The sequence below is a fragment of the Loxodonta africana genome, chromosome 12 (assembly GCF_030014295.1).
Source record: "Loxodonta africana isolate mLoxAfr1 chromosome 12, mLoxAfr1.hap2, whole genome shotgun sequence".
NCBI classification, from domain to species: Eukaryota; Metazoa; Chordata; class Mammalia; order Proboscidea; family Elephantidae; genus Loxodonta; species Loxodonta africana.
In genome coordinates, this window is record NC_087353.1 from 97,916,770 (window position 1) to 97,929,030 (window position 12,261).

The 12,261-nt window shown below is 41.0% G+C and overlaps 1 protein-coding gene across 1 annotated transcript in view; it reads right to left on the minus strand.

The window, feature by feature from the left end:
* BAIAP2L1 (BAR/IMD domain containing adaptor protein 2 like 1) overlaps nucleotides 1–12,261 on the minus strand; it is an 81,473-nt gene that overhangs the window by 58,853 nt on the left and 10,359 nt on the right. The window lies entirely within an intron of this gene.

The following is a 12,261-nucleotide window of genomic DNA, read 5'->3' on the forward strand; positions in this document are numbered from 1 at the left end:
CACGTCAAGTATGAAACATGCAATTATTTAGAACATTGGTCTAAATTTAAAGTATCCTAAATCTGAAGTACAGAAAACAAAATTATTCCAATGGTGCTCTGACTTCCTGACTCAGAACACATGGCAAGTGAGTGTGTATTATTTGTTTTCATGATCAATTAATCACTTCAAATAGGCCACAAAAGCCACAGTGCCACCTCTCCCAAAATGTGCAGTTTGTTGATGACCACACAATGAAAAGAACGACAAACTACCCAACATTCAAAGGGGCAGATACTTCACAGGTACTCTTTAGGATAAAAAGGTTCTCCATTATAAACTGGATATATAAAGAGAACATATTTATTTTCATCAAATAGTGATAAAGGCTTAGAGTGAAAAACAACCCCTGCCTCAACTATTCACCATTCGAAGCCTCACTCCTGACAGCATTTCCTGATTTTTTTAAATTTTATTGTGCTTTAGGTGAAAATTTACAGTGCAAATTAGTTTTTCATTCAAAAATTTATACACAAATTGTTTTGTGACGTTGGTTGCAATCCCTGCAATGTTGTCAGCACTCTCTCCCTGTCCCTTTCCATCCTGGGATCTCCATGTCCATTCATCCAGTTTTCCTGTCTCTTCCTACCTCCTCAGCTATGGTTTTGGGCGGGTGTTGCCCATCTGGTCTTACATATTTTATTGAACTAAGAAGCACGTTCCTCAGGTGTGTTATTGTTTGTTTTATAGGCCCGTCTAATCTTTGGCTGAAAGGTGGACTTCGGGAGTGGCTTCAATTCTGAGTTAGCTGAAGTCCAGAGGGTGATAATGATACTTTGCCAGTCACTCTCTCCAAGTTGGTACATAACCTTAACCACCACAGCCAGCGTGACTCTCGCCTCACACTTCGGTGTTCGTTACTGCCAGACGTGTGTAGTTAATGTGCAAAATAGCCAGTAGATTTTTTACTGTAGTTATAAATGTGAAATATTGGATAATGAGATAGTCGATGTCTTAGTCATCCATTACTGGTCCTAATACAAATGTCACAAGTGGATGGCTTTAACAAAGAGAAGTTTATTCTCTCTCAGTCCAGTAAGCGAGAAGTCCAAATTCAAGGCGCAGGCTCCAGGGGAAGGCTCTCTCTGTCGGTCTGGAGGAAGGTCCTCATCATCAGTCCCCTTGGTCTGGGAGCACCTCAGCGCAGGAACCTCAGGTCCAAAGGACGAGCTCTGCTCCTGGCCCTGCTTTCTTGGTGGTATAAGGTCCCCTTGTCTCTCTGCTCACTTCTTATATATCTCAAAAGAGATTGGTTTAAGACAGTATCTACCTTGTAGGTCTCGTCAATATAACTGCCATTAATTCAACTCATTACATCATAGTGATAGGATTTACAACACACAGGGAAATCACATCAGATGACAAAATGGCAGACAATCACACAATACTGGGAATCATGACCTGGCCAAGCTGACACATATTTTTGGGGGACACAATTCAATGCATGACAGTCGGTAAATGAGGAGTAGGTGTACTACTAACTGAGCTACAGCCCTTATTCAGATTTTATCAGTTTCTACACCTGTGTGTGTGTTTGGTTTTGCGAAGTTTTATCACATGTATAGATTCATATAACCATCACCATAATCAAAATACAGAACTATTCCATTCACACAAAGATTGCCCTCACGCTACCCCTTTATAGTCAACAACCCCCTCCTCAAATCCCAACCCCCGGCAACCACTCACTTCAATCACGCTAATTTTGTCATTTTGAGATTGGTATATAAATGGAACCACACAGTGTGACCTTTTGAGATTAGCTTTTTCACTCAGCATAATGGCCTTGAGATCAATCCAAGCTGTTGGGTGTATCAACAGTTTATTCCTTTTTATCGCTGAGTAGTAATCCATGTAGGGGTGTACCGCATCTGTTGATCCATTTACTTGTTAAAGAATATTTCGGTTATTTCCAGCTTTTGGCTATTACAAATAAAGCTGCTATGAACAACCCATGTTTCTGTGTAAACCTGTTTTCCTATCTTTAAGATAAAGATCGAGGAAGGCAATTGCTGAGTCACATGGTAGGTGTATATTTACTTTACAAGAAACTGCCAAACTGTTTTCCAGAATGGCTTTATGATTTTATATTCCCATCAACAATCTATGATAGCTACAGCAATCAATAATTTTTTTAATCTAATAATTTTACTATAAAATGGTTACTTTCTTAAAAAAGATAAAACTATTTTAAAGATACCTTATTCAAAATTCTTATAATATTTTTCTGAGACTGAGCTTGGATGATAAGACTATTTAAGAGCTAAGGGAACTGAGACAGAGCTAACCCTGTCCTATAGCATACAAGCTGTCACAGAAAGAAGCTCAAATCTGTATCTTTCCTAAGATTATTCTTTAGTCCATCTTATCAAAATAAAGGGGAAAATATAATTTGATGTCTTGATTTAATTTTTAAAATGCCCACGTATAGCTCTTACATCTTAAGATACCAAGAACAAGGAATTAATGAGAAGTTCCAAAGTTAACACCAACCACAAATCAATATCCAAATGATTCCACTGGGGAAAAAAATTTCAACTAAGATTTCAGACTACACTCAGCTTCAAAGAAAGCAATACAAGAGTTTTTAAGCTTGAAAGTTCAACATATGTACTTCAGTCCTTTATAACTTTAGCTTCAGCTACAGAAATTTTCCTCCCAGAAATTCTGGCCCCTTTGAGCAGTGGAAAATCCATTTCTACAATGGCTCTTGGCCATTAATCTAGTTATTTTAGCTGAAGTACATGTATTTTTAACCCAAGAACAAAAGAGCAGCACTGCCTTTCTATTCCACATCTTTAAGTTCTACAGTAGCAGTAGACATATCTGCAAACTGAATGGGTCCCACATTTCTGGGATGGTAGCAGCTGGGTCAAAGGTCAGTACTGTGGCAAGGTTTGTGAAGACTTGATTGTAATGCAGCCTAAAATTTAGGGAGAATCACCAGCAGTGATGAACAAATCCATTTTAATAAGGTTGGCACTAAAAAAAAAAAAAGATTTAGGATACCAAGTGCAAAAACCAAATGAATCATAAAAGGTAGAACAGGCCAAGAAGTATCATTTTGCTACAAACAGCAACAAAGGCATAGTATATAGTCCACCAGTTAGGGCCTGGCAAGGAAGATGATTTGCCAAACCAGTTTTAACCAAAATGAGTTTCACTTCTATTCAGAGAAGAATATGGGTAGCTATGGTTACAAGGCTGGCAATACTACTGTTCTACCTATGCTGAGTCTCACCTGAAGAGGGGCAGGTTCTACCACAAAAGCTCAACACTGGAACATTAATGGTTAGCTATTCCAAATTTGGAAACCCTGGTGGCGTAGTGGTTAAGCGCTACAGCTGCTAACCAAGAGGCCAGTAGTTCAAACCCGCCAGGCGCTGCTTGGAAACTCTATCGGGCAGTTCTATTGTCCTATAGGGTCACAATGAGTCAGAATCGACTCGACGGCAGTGGGTTTGGTTTGGTTTTTTGGTATTCCAAATCCAATGATGAGGAACAGGCCACTAGGAACCTACAGGCGCTTTCCACCAGATTCATAGCTGGTCTGTTTATCTCATGTGCCTCCCCCGGAAAATTGGACGATTGAGATGTTTTTGTCTGAAGTATTAAGTTAGATCATAAATATCCATATTCAAATATATAAACACAAAAATACTTCCTGTAGGTAGAGATCTTCATCTTAAAACAGATTATACGATCTCATGATGGTTTTAACTTCCTTAGCATTCGGACTTTTCCTTTCATTTCTGGAAAGTGATTGTCGATTTCAATTATGGACGATAAAACACAGGCTAATACAATCATGACTAGCAGACAATTAAACCGAGTGGACTGTACACTTCTAAGAGTTAACCTCTGCTGCCTTTTCCAATTTTCTACATGACTGAGGGAAAATTTTTTTGCTAGTTCAGTGCTCTATTTTTCTCATTTGAAAAATGCTGGTAATATTTACATTAGAATAAGCTGTTAAAAGTGATTTAAGAATCTCTAACATGGAGTTTTAGAACTTGATTCAGGTAATGTATGTATCCTTTAAGTTTTATAGGTTTTATTTTATTCAATCTCTTACAAATTAAGATAACAAGGTCACAAATGTTTAAACAAGGTGTATTCTGATTTCCTGTAACAAGAGACTGCAGCAAGGGCTACCTAAGACTACTTCCAGATAGAGGTTATTTGTAGAGTTTTGCTTCCTCCTTCCTTGTGCTGCTGGGAGCTATTGTTCCTAGACTAAGATCACGGATCCCTGGTTACCTCCCCTGCCTTTAGGGAAAGTATTAGCAAGCAAATCTGGCAAAAAGACAGCTGCTTATGGGCTAACAGACGGTCAGAAGAGTCACGACTAGGGAGCATGGACCAAGTAATAGACAATTGAGATGTTTTTGTTTGAAGTATTAAGTTAGATCAGAAATATCCATATTCAAATACATAAACACAAAATCCTGTCAATCACGTATGAATAAGGCTTTGGCTCTCCTTCCATCTGTATTATTTATGGTATTAACTATCGACTTGCATTATGTATCAACTTGTATTATTTATTATTTGTAACATGCAATCCAGGTAGGGAGGTGGCACTGGGCCCGGGGGCGGGGCGGTGACAGGACCCAGCATGAAAAAGCCTTGGCCTTGAATTCTTGGGCAAATCACATCACCACCTCAGAGCCTCGGTCTCCTCCTCTGTAAGACGGGAATTACGGTAATTTTCACTTCATAAGGGGTATGAGGACTCAATGATAATAACTAACATTTAGAGAATATTATGTGCTTTTCACGGCACGTGACACTTGGTGAATACTGAATCGATTGCAGTAATTATTGTTGTGTTGTGCTGTTAGGAGCCATCAAGACTTACTGCAAGAGAAAAGCTCTAAAATATTAGCCAACTCTACAAATAGCTGAACATCCCAATTTACAAAGATGTCTCCATGTACCTCCACTTCCTCTCTATAACACAAAAATAAACGATACCAGGTTCCCTACCTACAACTCTCCTTATCGGGATGAAAGAGCTAGAACGTGAACACAAAAACCTCCAGAGAAGTGTGCGGCACCAAGGAAACTGACGGTGTTGTTATCATCTGCTCTGTTCAGTTGAGAGCACCTTACTCATTTTTTTCATTGTTTCATCTGACAAACGTTATAACATTAACGGAGTGTTACTCGCTTCAGGCTCTACGCCTAGCATTTTACATGGATTATCTCATTTGATTCTAAAAAACGTGGCTATGATTATGCCCACTCTACAGATGAGGACGCTGAAGCTTTGAGAGGCTAAACTATAAAACCTTGCGAAGGCCCCTGGTCCAGCAGGACTTCGGAGTCAGTCTCCCTACTAACCTCTGTACTCACCCCCTCAGGCTTAATGCAAGTTCCTTGAATTGAATTGTGAAATAAAACGAGATAGAAATGCTTTTACGACTGGGAAGCACTAATTTAAGTGTGAGAAATTAAGGGAGTCTCTACAATACTTTCTTTTTTAGAGGCTTTTCTGTAGCCTTACTCCTGATTTTTGAGGAATATAATTAACCTACATAGCCCTGGTGGCACAGAGGTTCAGAGCTTCGCTACTAACAAAAAGGGTGGCAGTTCAAATTCACCAGCTGTGCCTTGCAAACCCTATGGGGCAGTTCTACTCTGTCCTGCAGGGTCGCATGGCACCTAACAGCAGCAGCAGCATTATCTAAGGACCAAAAACATATTTTCTGCTTGGGCAAACAAAAAGAAATATTACTGACCTCCCTCCCCTCCACCAAGAAAAGAGAACCCCCAGCCCCCCTGATCCCCAACATGAAGGAGGCCTCTCCAGAACCACCCATAGCCCCGACACAGAATTTAATAAAGGCTAACACCGTCATATTAGTTTCCATTGTTCAAAAAGAATGAAAACACTACAGACGAAGCTCCAGGACCCCCATCCAAGCTTCACCTTTTTTTCTTATCAGAGGGAACCCCTAGTTAAGAAAAGCTGTTAACTTTCTAACCTATTATTTTATACTTTCACACTCACACACTTTTAGCTGTGTCTGACATATAATTTCACTCTGGCCATTAACAATATATCCTTATCATAAAATACATTTCCTTCTTACCTCTTACTTTTTTATCCAACATTATGCTTCTAAGACCTGTCCATGTTGATATATTATGATTGAGTTTATTCCTATTTAACTTCTATATGTATCCCATTGTGATGGTTAGTTAGCCTTGCCATTGGGCTGGGCTCTAGTGCGCAGTTGTTGAATTAAACACTAACCTAGGTATTGTTGTGAAGGTATCCTGTAGATGTGTTTAGCATCTAAATAAGTTGACTTTAAAGGAAAGAGGATTATCCTAGACAATCTGGATAGGCCTTATCCAATCAGCTGAAAGGCTTTTAAGATTAAGCAAAACTGAGGTTTCCCTGAGGAAGAAGAAATTCCATTTGTGGAATGTACCGTCAGCTTTTCCCAGTCAGCCAGCTCTACAAATTTCAGGCTTGCCAGCTCCCACAACTGTGTAAGCCAACTGATTGAAATATGTGTGTGTGTGTGTATGTATACACACACACACACATATCTGGTTTTCTTTCTCTGGTACAGCCCTGACCAATATACCCATCATACACATATACTGGAACCCTGCTAGCACAATGGTTAAGCACTAGGCTGCTAAGTGAAAGGCCAGTGGCTCAAGCCCACCAGTTGCTCCCTGGGAGAAAGAGCTGGCAATTTACTCCCATAAAAATTACAGCCTTGGAAACCCTATGGGGCAGTTCTACTCTGTCCTATAGAGTCGCTACGAATCAGAATGGACTTGACAGCAATGGGTTTACATATACCCTGCATTTCATTCACTCTTTTCTCTACTGAGGGACACTTAGGTGGCTTACAAAATTTCACTACTGCCACATACACAGCTCCTCGTGCATATAGATAAGAATTTACCCAGAAATAGAACTGCTGGGGCATGGGTACCTGATAAATTTCTCAATTTTGTCAGATGATATCAAATACTTTGGAGAAAGTGGCTGCAGCAATTTACGCTCCCACAATTACTTTATGAAAGTACTATTTTTACAATATCTTCATCAGCACTTGGTAATGTCATACTTTTTCCCTTGTGAGCATTAAAAATGTATGTATGATGAAAATGTCTAAGCAGGGGAAGAGGATGTTGTAACTTAATGGTTTATCCTTGGTTCTCACGTGCATCTATAGATTAATGTCATCAGTCAGTGATTTCTGTCATAACGACTGGGTAGAGGAAGCACCACAAGCCTGGACATTTCCTGCAGTCAACGCAAACACGGGTTTGGTCCCTGGCCATGTCTCCTGCAGGTCACTGTGCTCCTGGCACACTCGCCTCCATGCTGCTCTCAGAACCCAATCCCACTGCAGGGCCTGTGTACTCGCTTCTCCTTCTGCCTGAACCCTCTTCTCCTAGTATCCATCCTACTTGCATCTCAGCCCCAAGAGCTCCCTTTCAGAGCGCTTTCCTCAATCCTTCTCTCATGGATGGCAGCACCTCCAGCCTCCCTCTCTCTCTCTAGCCCTGTTCCTTGCTGCTTCTGCTCCCCGCTCCTCGTCCTTCAGAGTTCTTATCACTACCTCACATGGTATTATCTGTTTACTCTTCTGTCTTCCAGTAGAAAGTACATGTAAACTAAGGGCAGGGATCTTAGTTTACCACTGCAGCCCCAGCACTAAGAGCAGGGCTGGGAACGGCTTAAGCCCCAGTATCCTCAACACCGGCAGTTTTTGGAGATGGTGCATTTATCAAATGTATCTGTGCTTATGGACAAATCAGCTGCATAAGGTGGCTTCATCTCCACCAGCTCACCTGGAAACACCACTACAGACACCATGGCCCAGTGGGCCAATTAGCCACGAAAATCGAGCGTGAGTTAATGGGGCCGCTACCTGCAACTTCATTAGCTCAAAGTGTAATCATTCTCCAACCCACAAAAGCTACCAGCCTCTGCCCTCTGCCTAGCCAGTCATAAGAGGCTTCCAGATCCAAAACATCAGGGCTTTCCTGTGAACTTCGCTTCCCAACCCTGTTTTTCCAGGCTCTTTTAAATTACTAAAACTAAAAAAGTCTTTTAAATTATCTTTTAAGTATTAATGTGGTCTTTAAGAAAACACCTGGTTGGAAATACCCATCAACTGGTGAACTGAGTGGATGAACAAAATGTGGTATGCCTGTACAATGGAGTACTATTCAGCCATAAAAAGGAATGAAGAACTAACAGGTGCTACAACTTGGACAAGCCCCGAAAGCATGCCGAGTGAAAGAAGCCAGTCACGAGAGGCCACATGTTAGGGTTCTACATACATGAAACCTCTAGAAACGGTAAATCTATGGAAACAAAAAGCAGAGGAACGGCAGACGGGCACGAAAGATCCTCCTGGGGTGACGGAAATGTCATAAAATTAGATTGTGGTGACCACTGCACAACCCCATAAATTTACTAAAAATCACTAAATGGTATGTTTAAAATGAGTAAATTTTATGGCATATAAATTAGAGCTCAATAATGCTATTAAAAAAAAGAAAGAAAAACAACCTTCAGCTCTTCTTCTGTTCCAGGCTCCTAAAGATTAAAGGAATCTAATCTTTAGTGCTAGGGAATGGCCACAAAGTTGTGTGCACTTGCTCATTCTTGGTTGTTTCTGACCGGCCTGTCCACAGAAGAGCCAGATTTCCTGAGGTGCAGGTCATCCAGTGTCCTTTGTGACCACTGGTCCACAACCTGCCAGAAGAGTGCTATTGGTCTGCAAAGCCTTTACGCTCATTTAGCTGTTTGTAGCAACCTCGCTTTGTAAGGTGAAAATCAATTTGACCCATTATTAGAAAAACATAACCCAGCTATTCTGAGACAAATGTGCTGCTGGGTTAGCAGCTGTCTTTACAGCTGTGACTGGGGAAGGAGTTTGACAAATGTTTCTCCAGGCAAAAATTCTTGCTGTCTCCTCATAAAGTCTTCAGCACACCGAGAAAGCTTCTCCATGAAACGTTCACTGTGACTCAAACACTGTTTTGCCTTCATCTTTCCTTTCTCTTCATCCATAGACTGTATAAAGCTTTGGCTTATAAAGACGTATTTCTGCAAAAGTGGTCCTTGAAGGTGCAAAGGTCATACTGGAAATGAAGCCACAAGGCCTGCAGATTGACATGGCTCCATCCCTACAATGTCACCTGACTGCAGGAAGCCGCTGTGGCAGTCATTGTCTTCTTGGCCTGAGCCTCTTGCAGAAGGACATTCTGACAATCCTGGGAGCACTTACCAGATCCTGAGCTCCCTAAGAACCAACAAGCAATCAGAACCAGTGTGACCCTCCAGAAAAATGTCCTGACAGCTCTTAAGATGCATCACGAGGTGCAATCACACTTCTGTGACCAACTCCACTTTCCCTCTCCTGGAGGCATTTAGGAAGCAAGAATTGCTCTGAAGCTAAAGCACAATTAAGCAGGACCAAAAGGCCCAGCACACTGGTGGGAGAATGAGACATGTGTCCTACAGCTGCTCAGGCCTTTCTGGAAAATTAATTCCCAGTGCGACCCCACCCAGTAAGCTGGTAGAAGAACATAGTTTTTCAATTGTTATTAAAAATAAAACTGTGGAGGGAAAACCATGTCCCTTCACCGGCAATCTGAGTTAATGATCAGCTGATAAAGTAACTAAAATGGAGGAAAAAAAACCAGTTTGAACCCAGTTTGAAACTGGAAAATTTCATGGTATTTTCAATACCAGATAAAAGTTTTACATTTGTCTAAGGGTAGAATCATTTGAAACCACTTTGCCTTTAGTTCAAGCGTAGCCAATTACACTGGGTTCAAGGTGCAGAAGGTGGTATAGCTGTGTGGCAGCGCCAAGAAAGCTTTCAGGCGCTGCGTGCAGGCTTCACGAGCCTTGGCAATTAGCAAGGGATCAGATATTCTAACAGTGTCTGGCCCACACTGGCCTCAGCCAGGCAGGGGATTTTGGGACCCCGCCTCTAGGAACTCTTGGACTTCAACAATGGGATGAGTACCTATGGTTGAAGTAAAATCACTTCATGAAACTCCAACTGTGATAAAAATATCAGTATCCAGTTTTGCTTGGTTGGTATAGGTACATGTTGGTATTTGAAAGGGTGGGAAAACAATTCTTTCAATTTAAGCTATGACACCAGGACAACTAGAAAACGTGACTTCAGAGGAAACAAAAAATAACACTTCATCTGAATCTGAAAATGTACCTCCTTTCTAGTATTTTCCTCTAGGGTGTGTGTGTGTGTGTATGATAGAGACAGAGAGAGATGTCTTGAGAGACAAATCAAGGCAAGTCCTAGATGATATGTGCACGTATGTTTCACTCCACTAACTCTGTAAAGTGTTTTTTACCTCTGGGCCTTTGAAACAACACAAAAAACTATACATTTGTTCGAGCTTTGTTACATATCTACACTGAGGCAGGCCCTGCTGGACTCAGGAACATAAAGGCGAACAAGAAAAGGGTTCCAGCCCTTGAAAACGTACCACCTAATCAGGAGACAGGTATGAAAAAATACAGAGGCAATCCAGGTTGACCAGTTGAAAAGAAGAAATGCAAACATCTTTAGTATTACTTGAATGTCACTTAGAAATATATAACTATCACAGATAAATAGCCCACAATAAGGAAACAGCAATTAGTTAGTTATTGGGTTTTAAACAGCTGTCACCATGTATAACATCTACACTTTTAAGACCACAGAGAGCACTAGGCCATTTGGTTAAGTGTTTTTGCCTGTCTACTTACTGTTTTTAAAAGGTATGTCATGGACACATGGGTCTATGTGGGCAGCTCCTGTCTGGAGGGGAGGTTAGAAGGGTCAGAAGCTGGCTGAATGGGCACCAAAATAGAGGGTGGAGAGAAGGAGTGCGCTGTCTCATTAGGGGGAGTGCAACTAGGAGTATATAGCAAGGTGTATATAAATTTTTATATGAAAGACTGACTTGATTTGTAAACTTTCACTTAAAGCACAATAAAAATTTTAGAAAAAAAGGTATGTCGTGGAATAAAAAGGCAACGAATTTACTGGAAAGAACGTGTCAGGCACCGGGCCCCGTTTGTTTCAAAAGTCCTAAAGTATGTAACACGTAACAGGCACTTTACAAGATCAAAGTACAGTGATTTCATATAGCAAATGACATTCTTTTTTCGTTCAATAGTTCTTTTCATATGCCACTCTTCTGACAGTGTCTGGCATAACCCTATTGAACTTCCCTCCACCAGACCTGGCAGGACACGTCATTCTGTTTTGCATTAGAACTGCAGTACTGAAGTAAAGAGTAATCCCTGAGATTTTCCTCCTGGTTTTCTGTTGTCACTTGTCAGATCACTTTTGTTACATACTTCAGACTCATCATTTTGGCTTGGTCTGTTAACAGGCCTCTGTGTCTGATAGGCATATGAAGGTGACCAGGGTCATTTCCTGTACTGTATTCCTCTCCTCTTCAGACTTTTGTACCTTAACCTCTAACCACAGGCAGGGGCTTCCCTCCTCCCAGTGCCAACAGCACAGGGCTCTCTGCCATGAAGATGGGGAGAAGCACTTAAGGTAGCCAATAGTCAGATCTGTCACCCCAAGGCCTGTTCTGACCTTCGCTCCCTATCTTCTGCATGTTTATTCTGAGCCATGGGTTCTAATCATCTGAACTTTATTCCCTACTTACTTTTTAAAAAAAATTATTTTTGTTGTTGTTGAAAATACATACAGCAGAACACACACCAATTCCCTAACTTCTACATGTGCAGGTCAGCGACACTGATTACATTCTCCTAGTTCTGCAACCATTCTCACCCTCCTTTTCCGAATTGTTCCTCTCCTATTAACAGAAACTCACTGCCCCTTAAGCTTCCTAGCTTCTCTTTCAAGTTGCTGTTGTCAGTTCCATCCCACAGACAGTTCTTTCAAAGAGCACAATGCTCAAGGCAGACATTCTTTACTAGTTAAGATAAATTCTCGTTTGGTTTAAAGAAGAATTCAGGGGTATACTTTTGGTTTAAAGTTTAAAGATCATCTCAGGGCAATAGTTTCAGGGGTTCATCCAACTTTCATGGCTCCAGAAAGTTCAGAGTCCATGAGAATTTGAAATTCTGTTCTACCTTCTCCCTTTTGATCAGGATACTTCTATGGAATCTTTATCAAAACATTTAGTAACGGTAGTCAGGCACCATTCAGTTCTTCCTGTCTCCTGGCAAAGGTG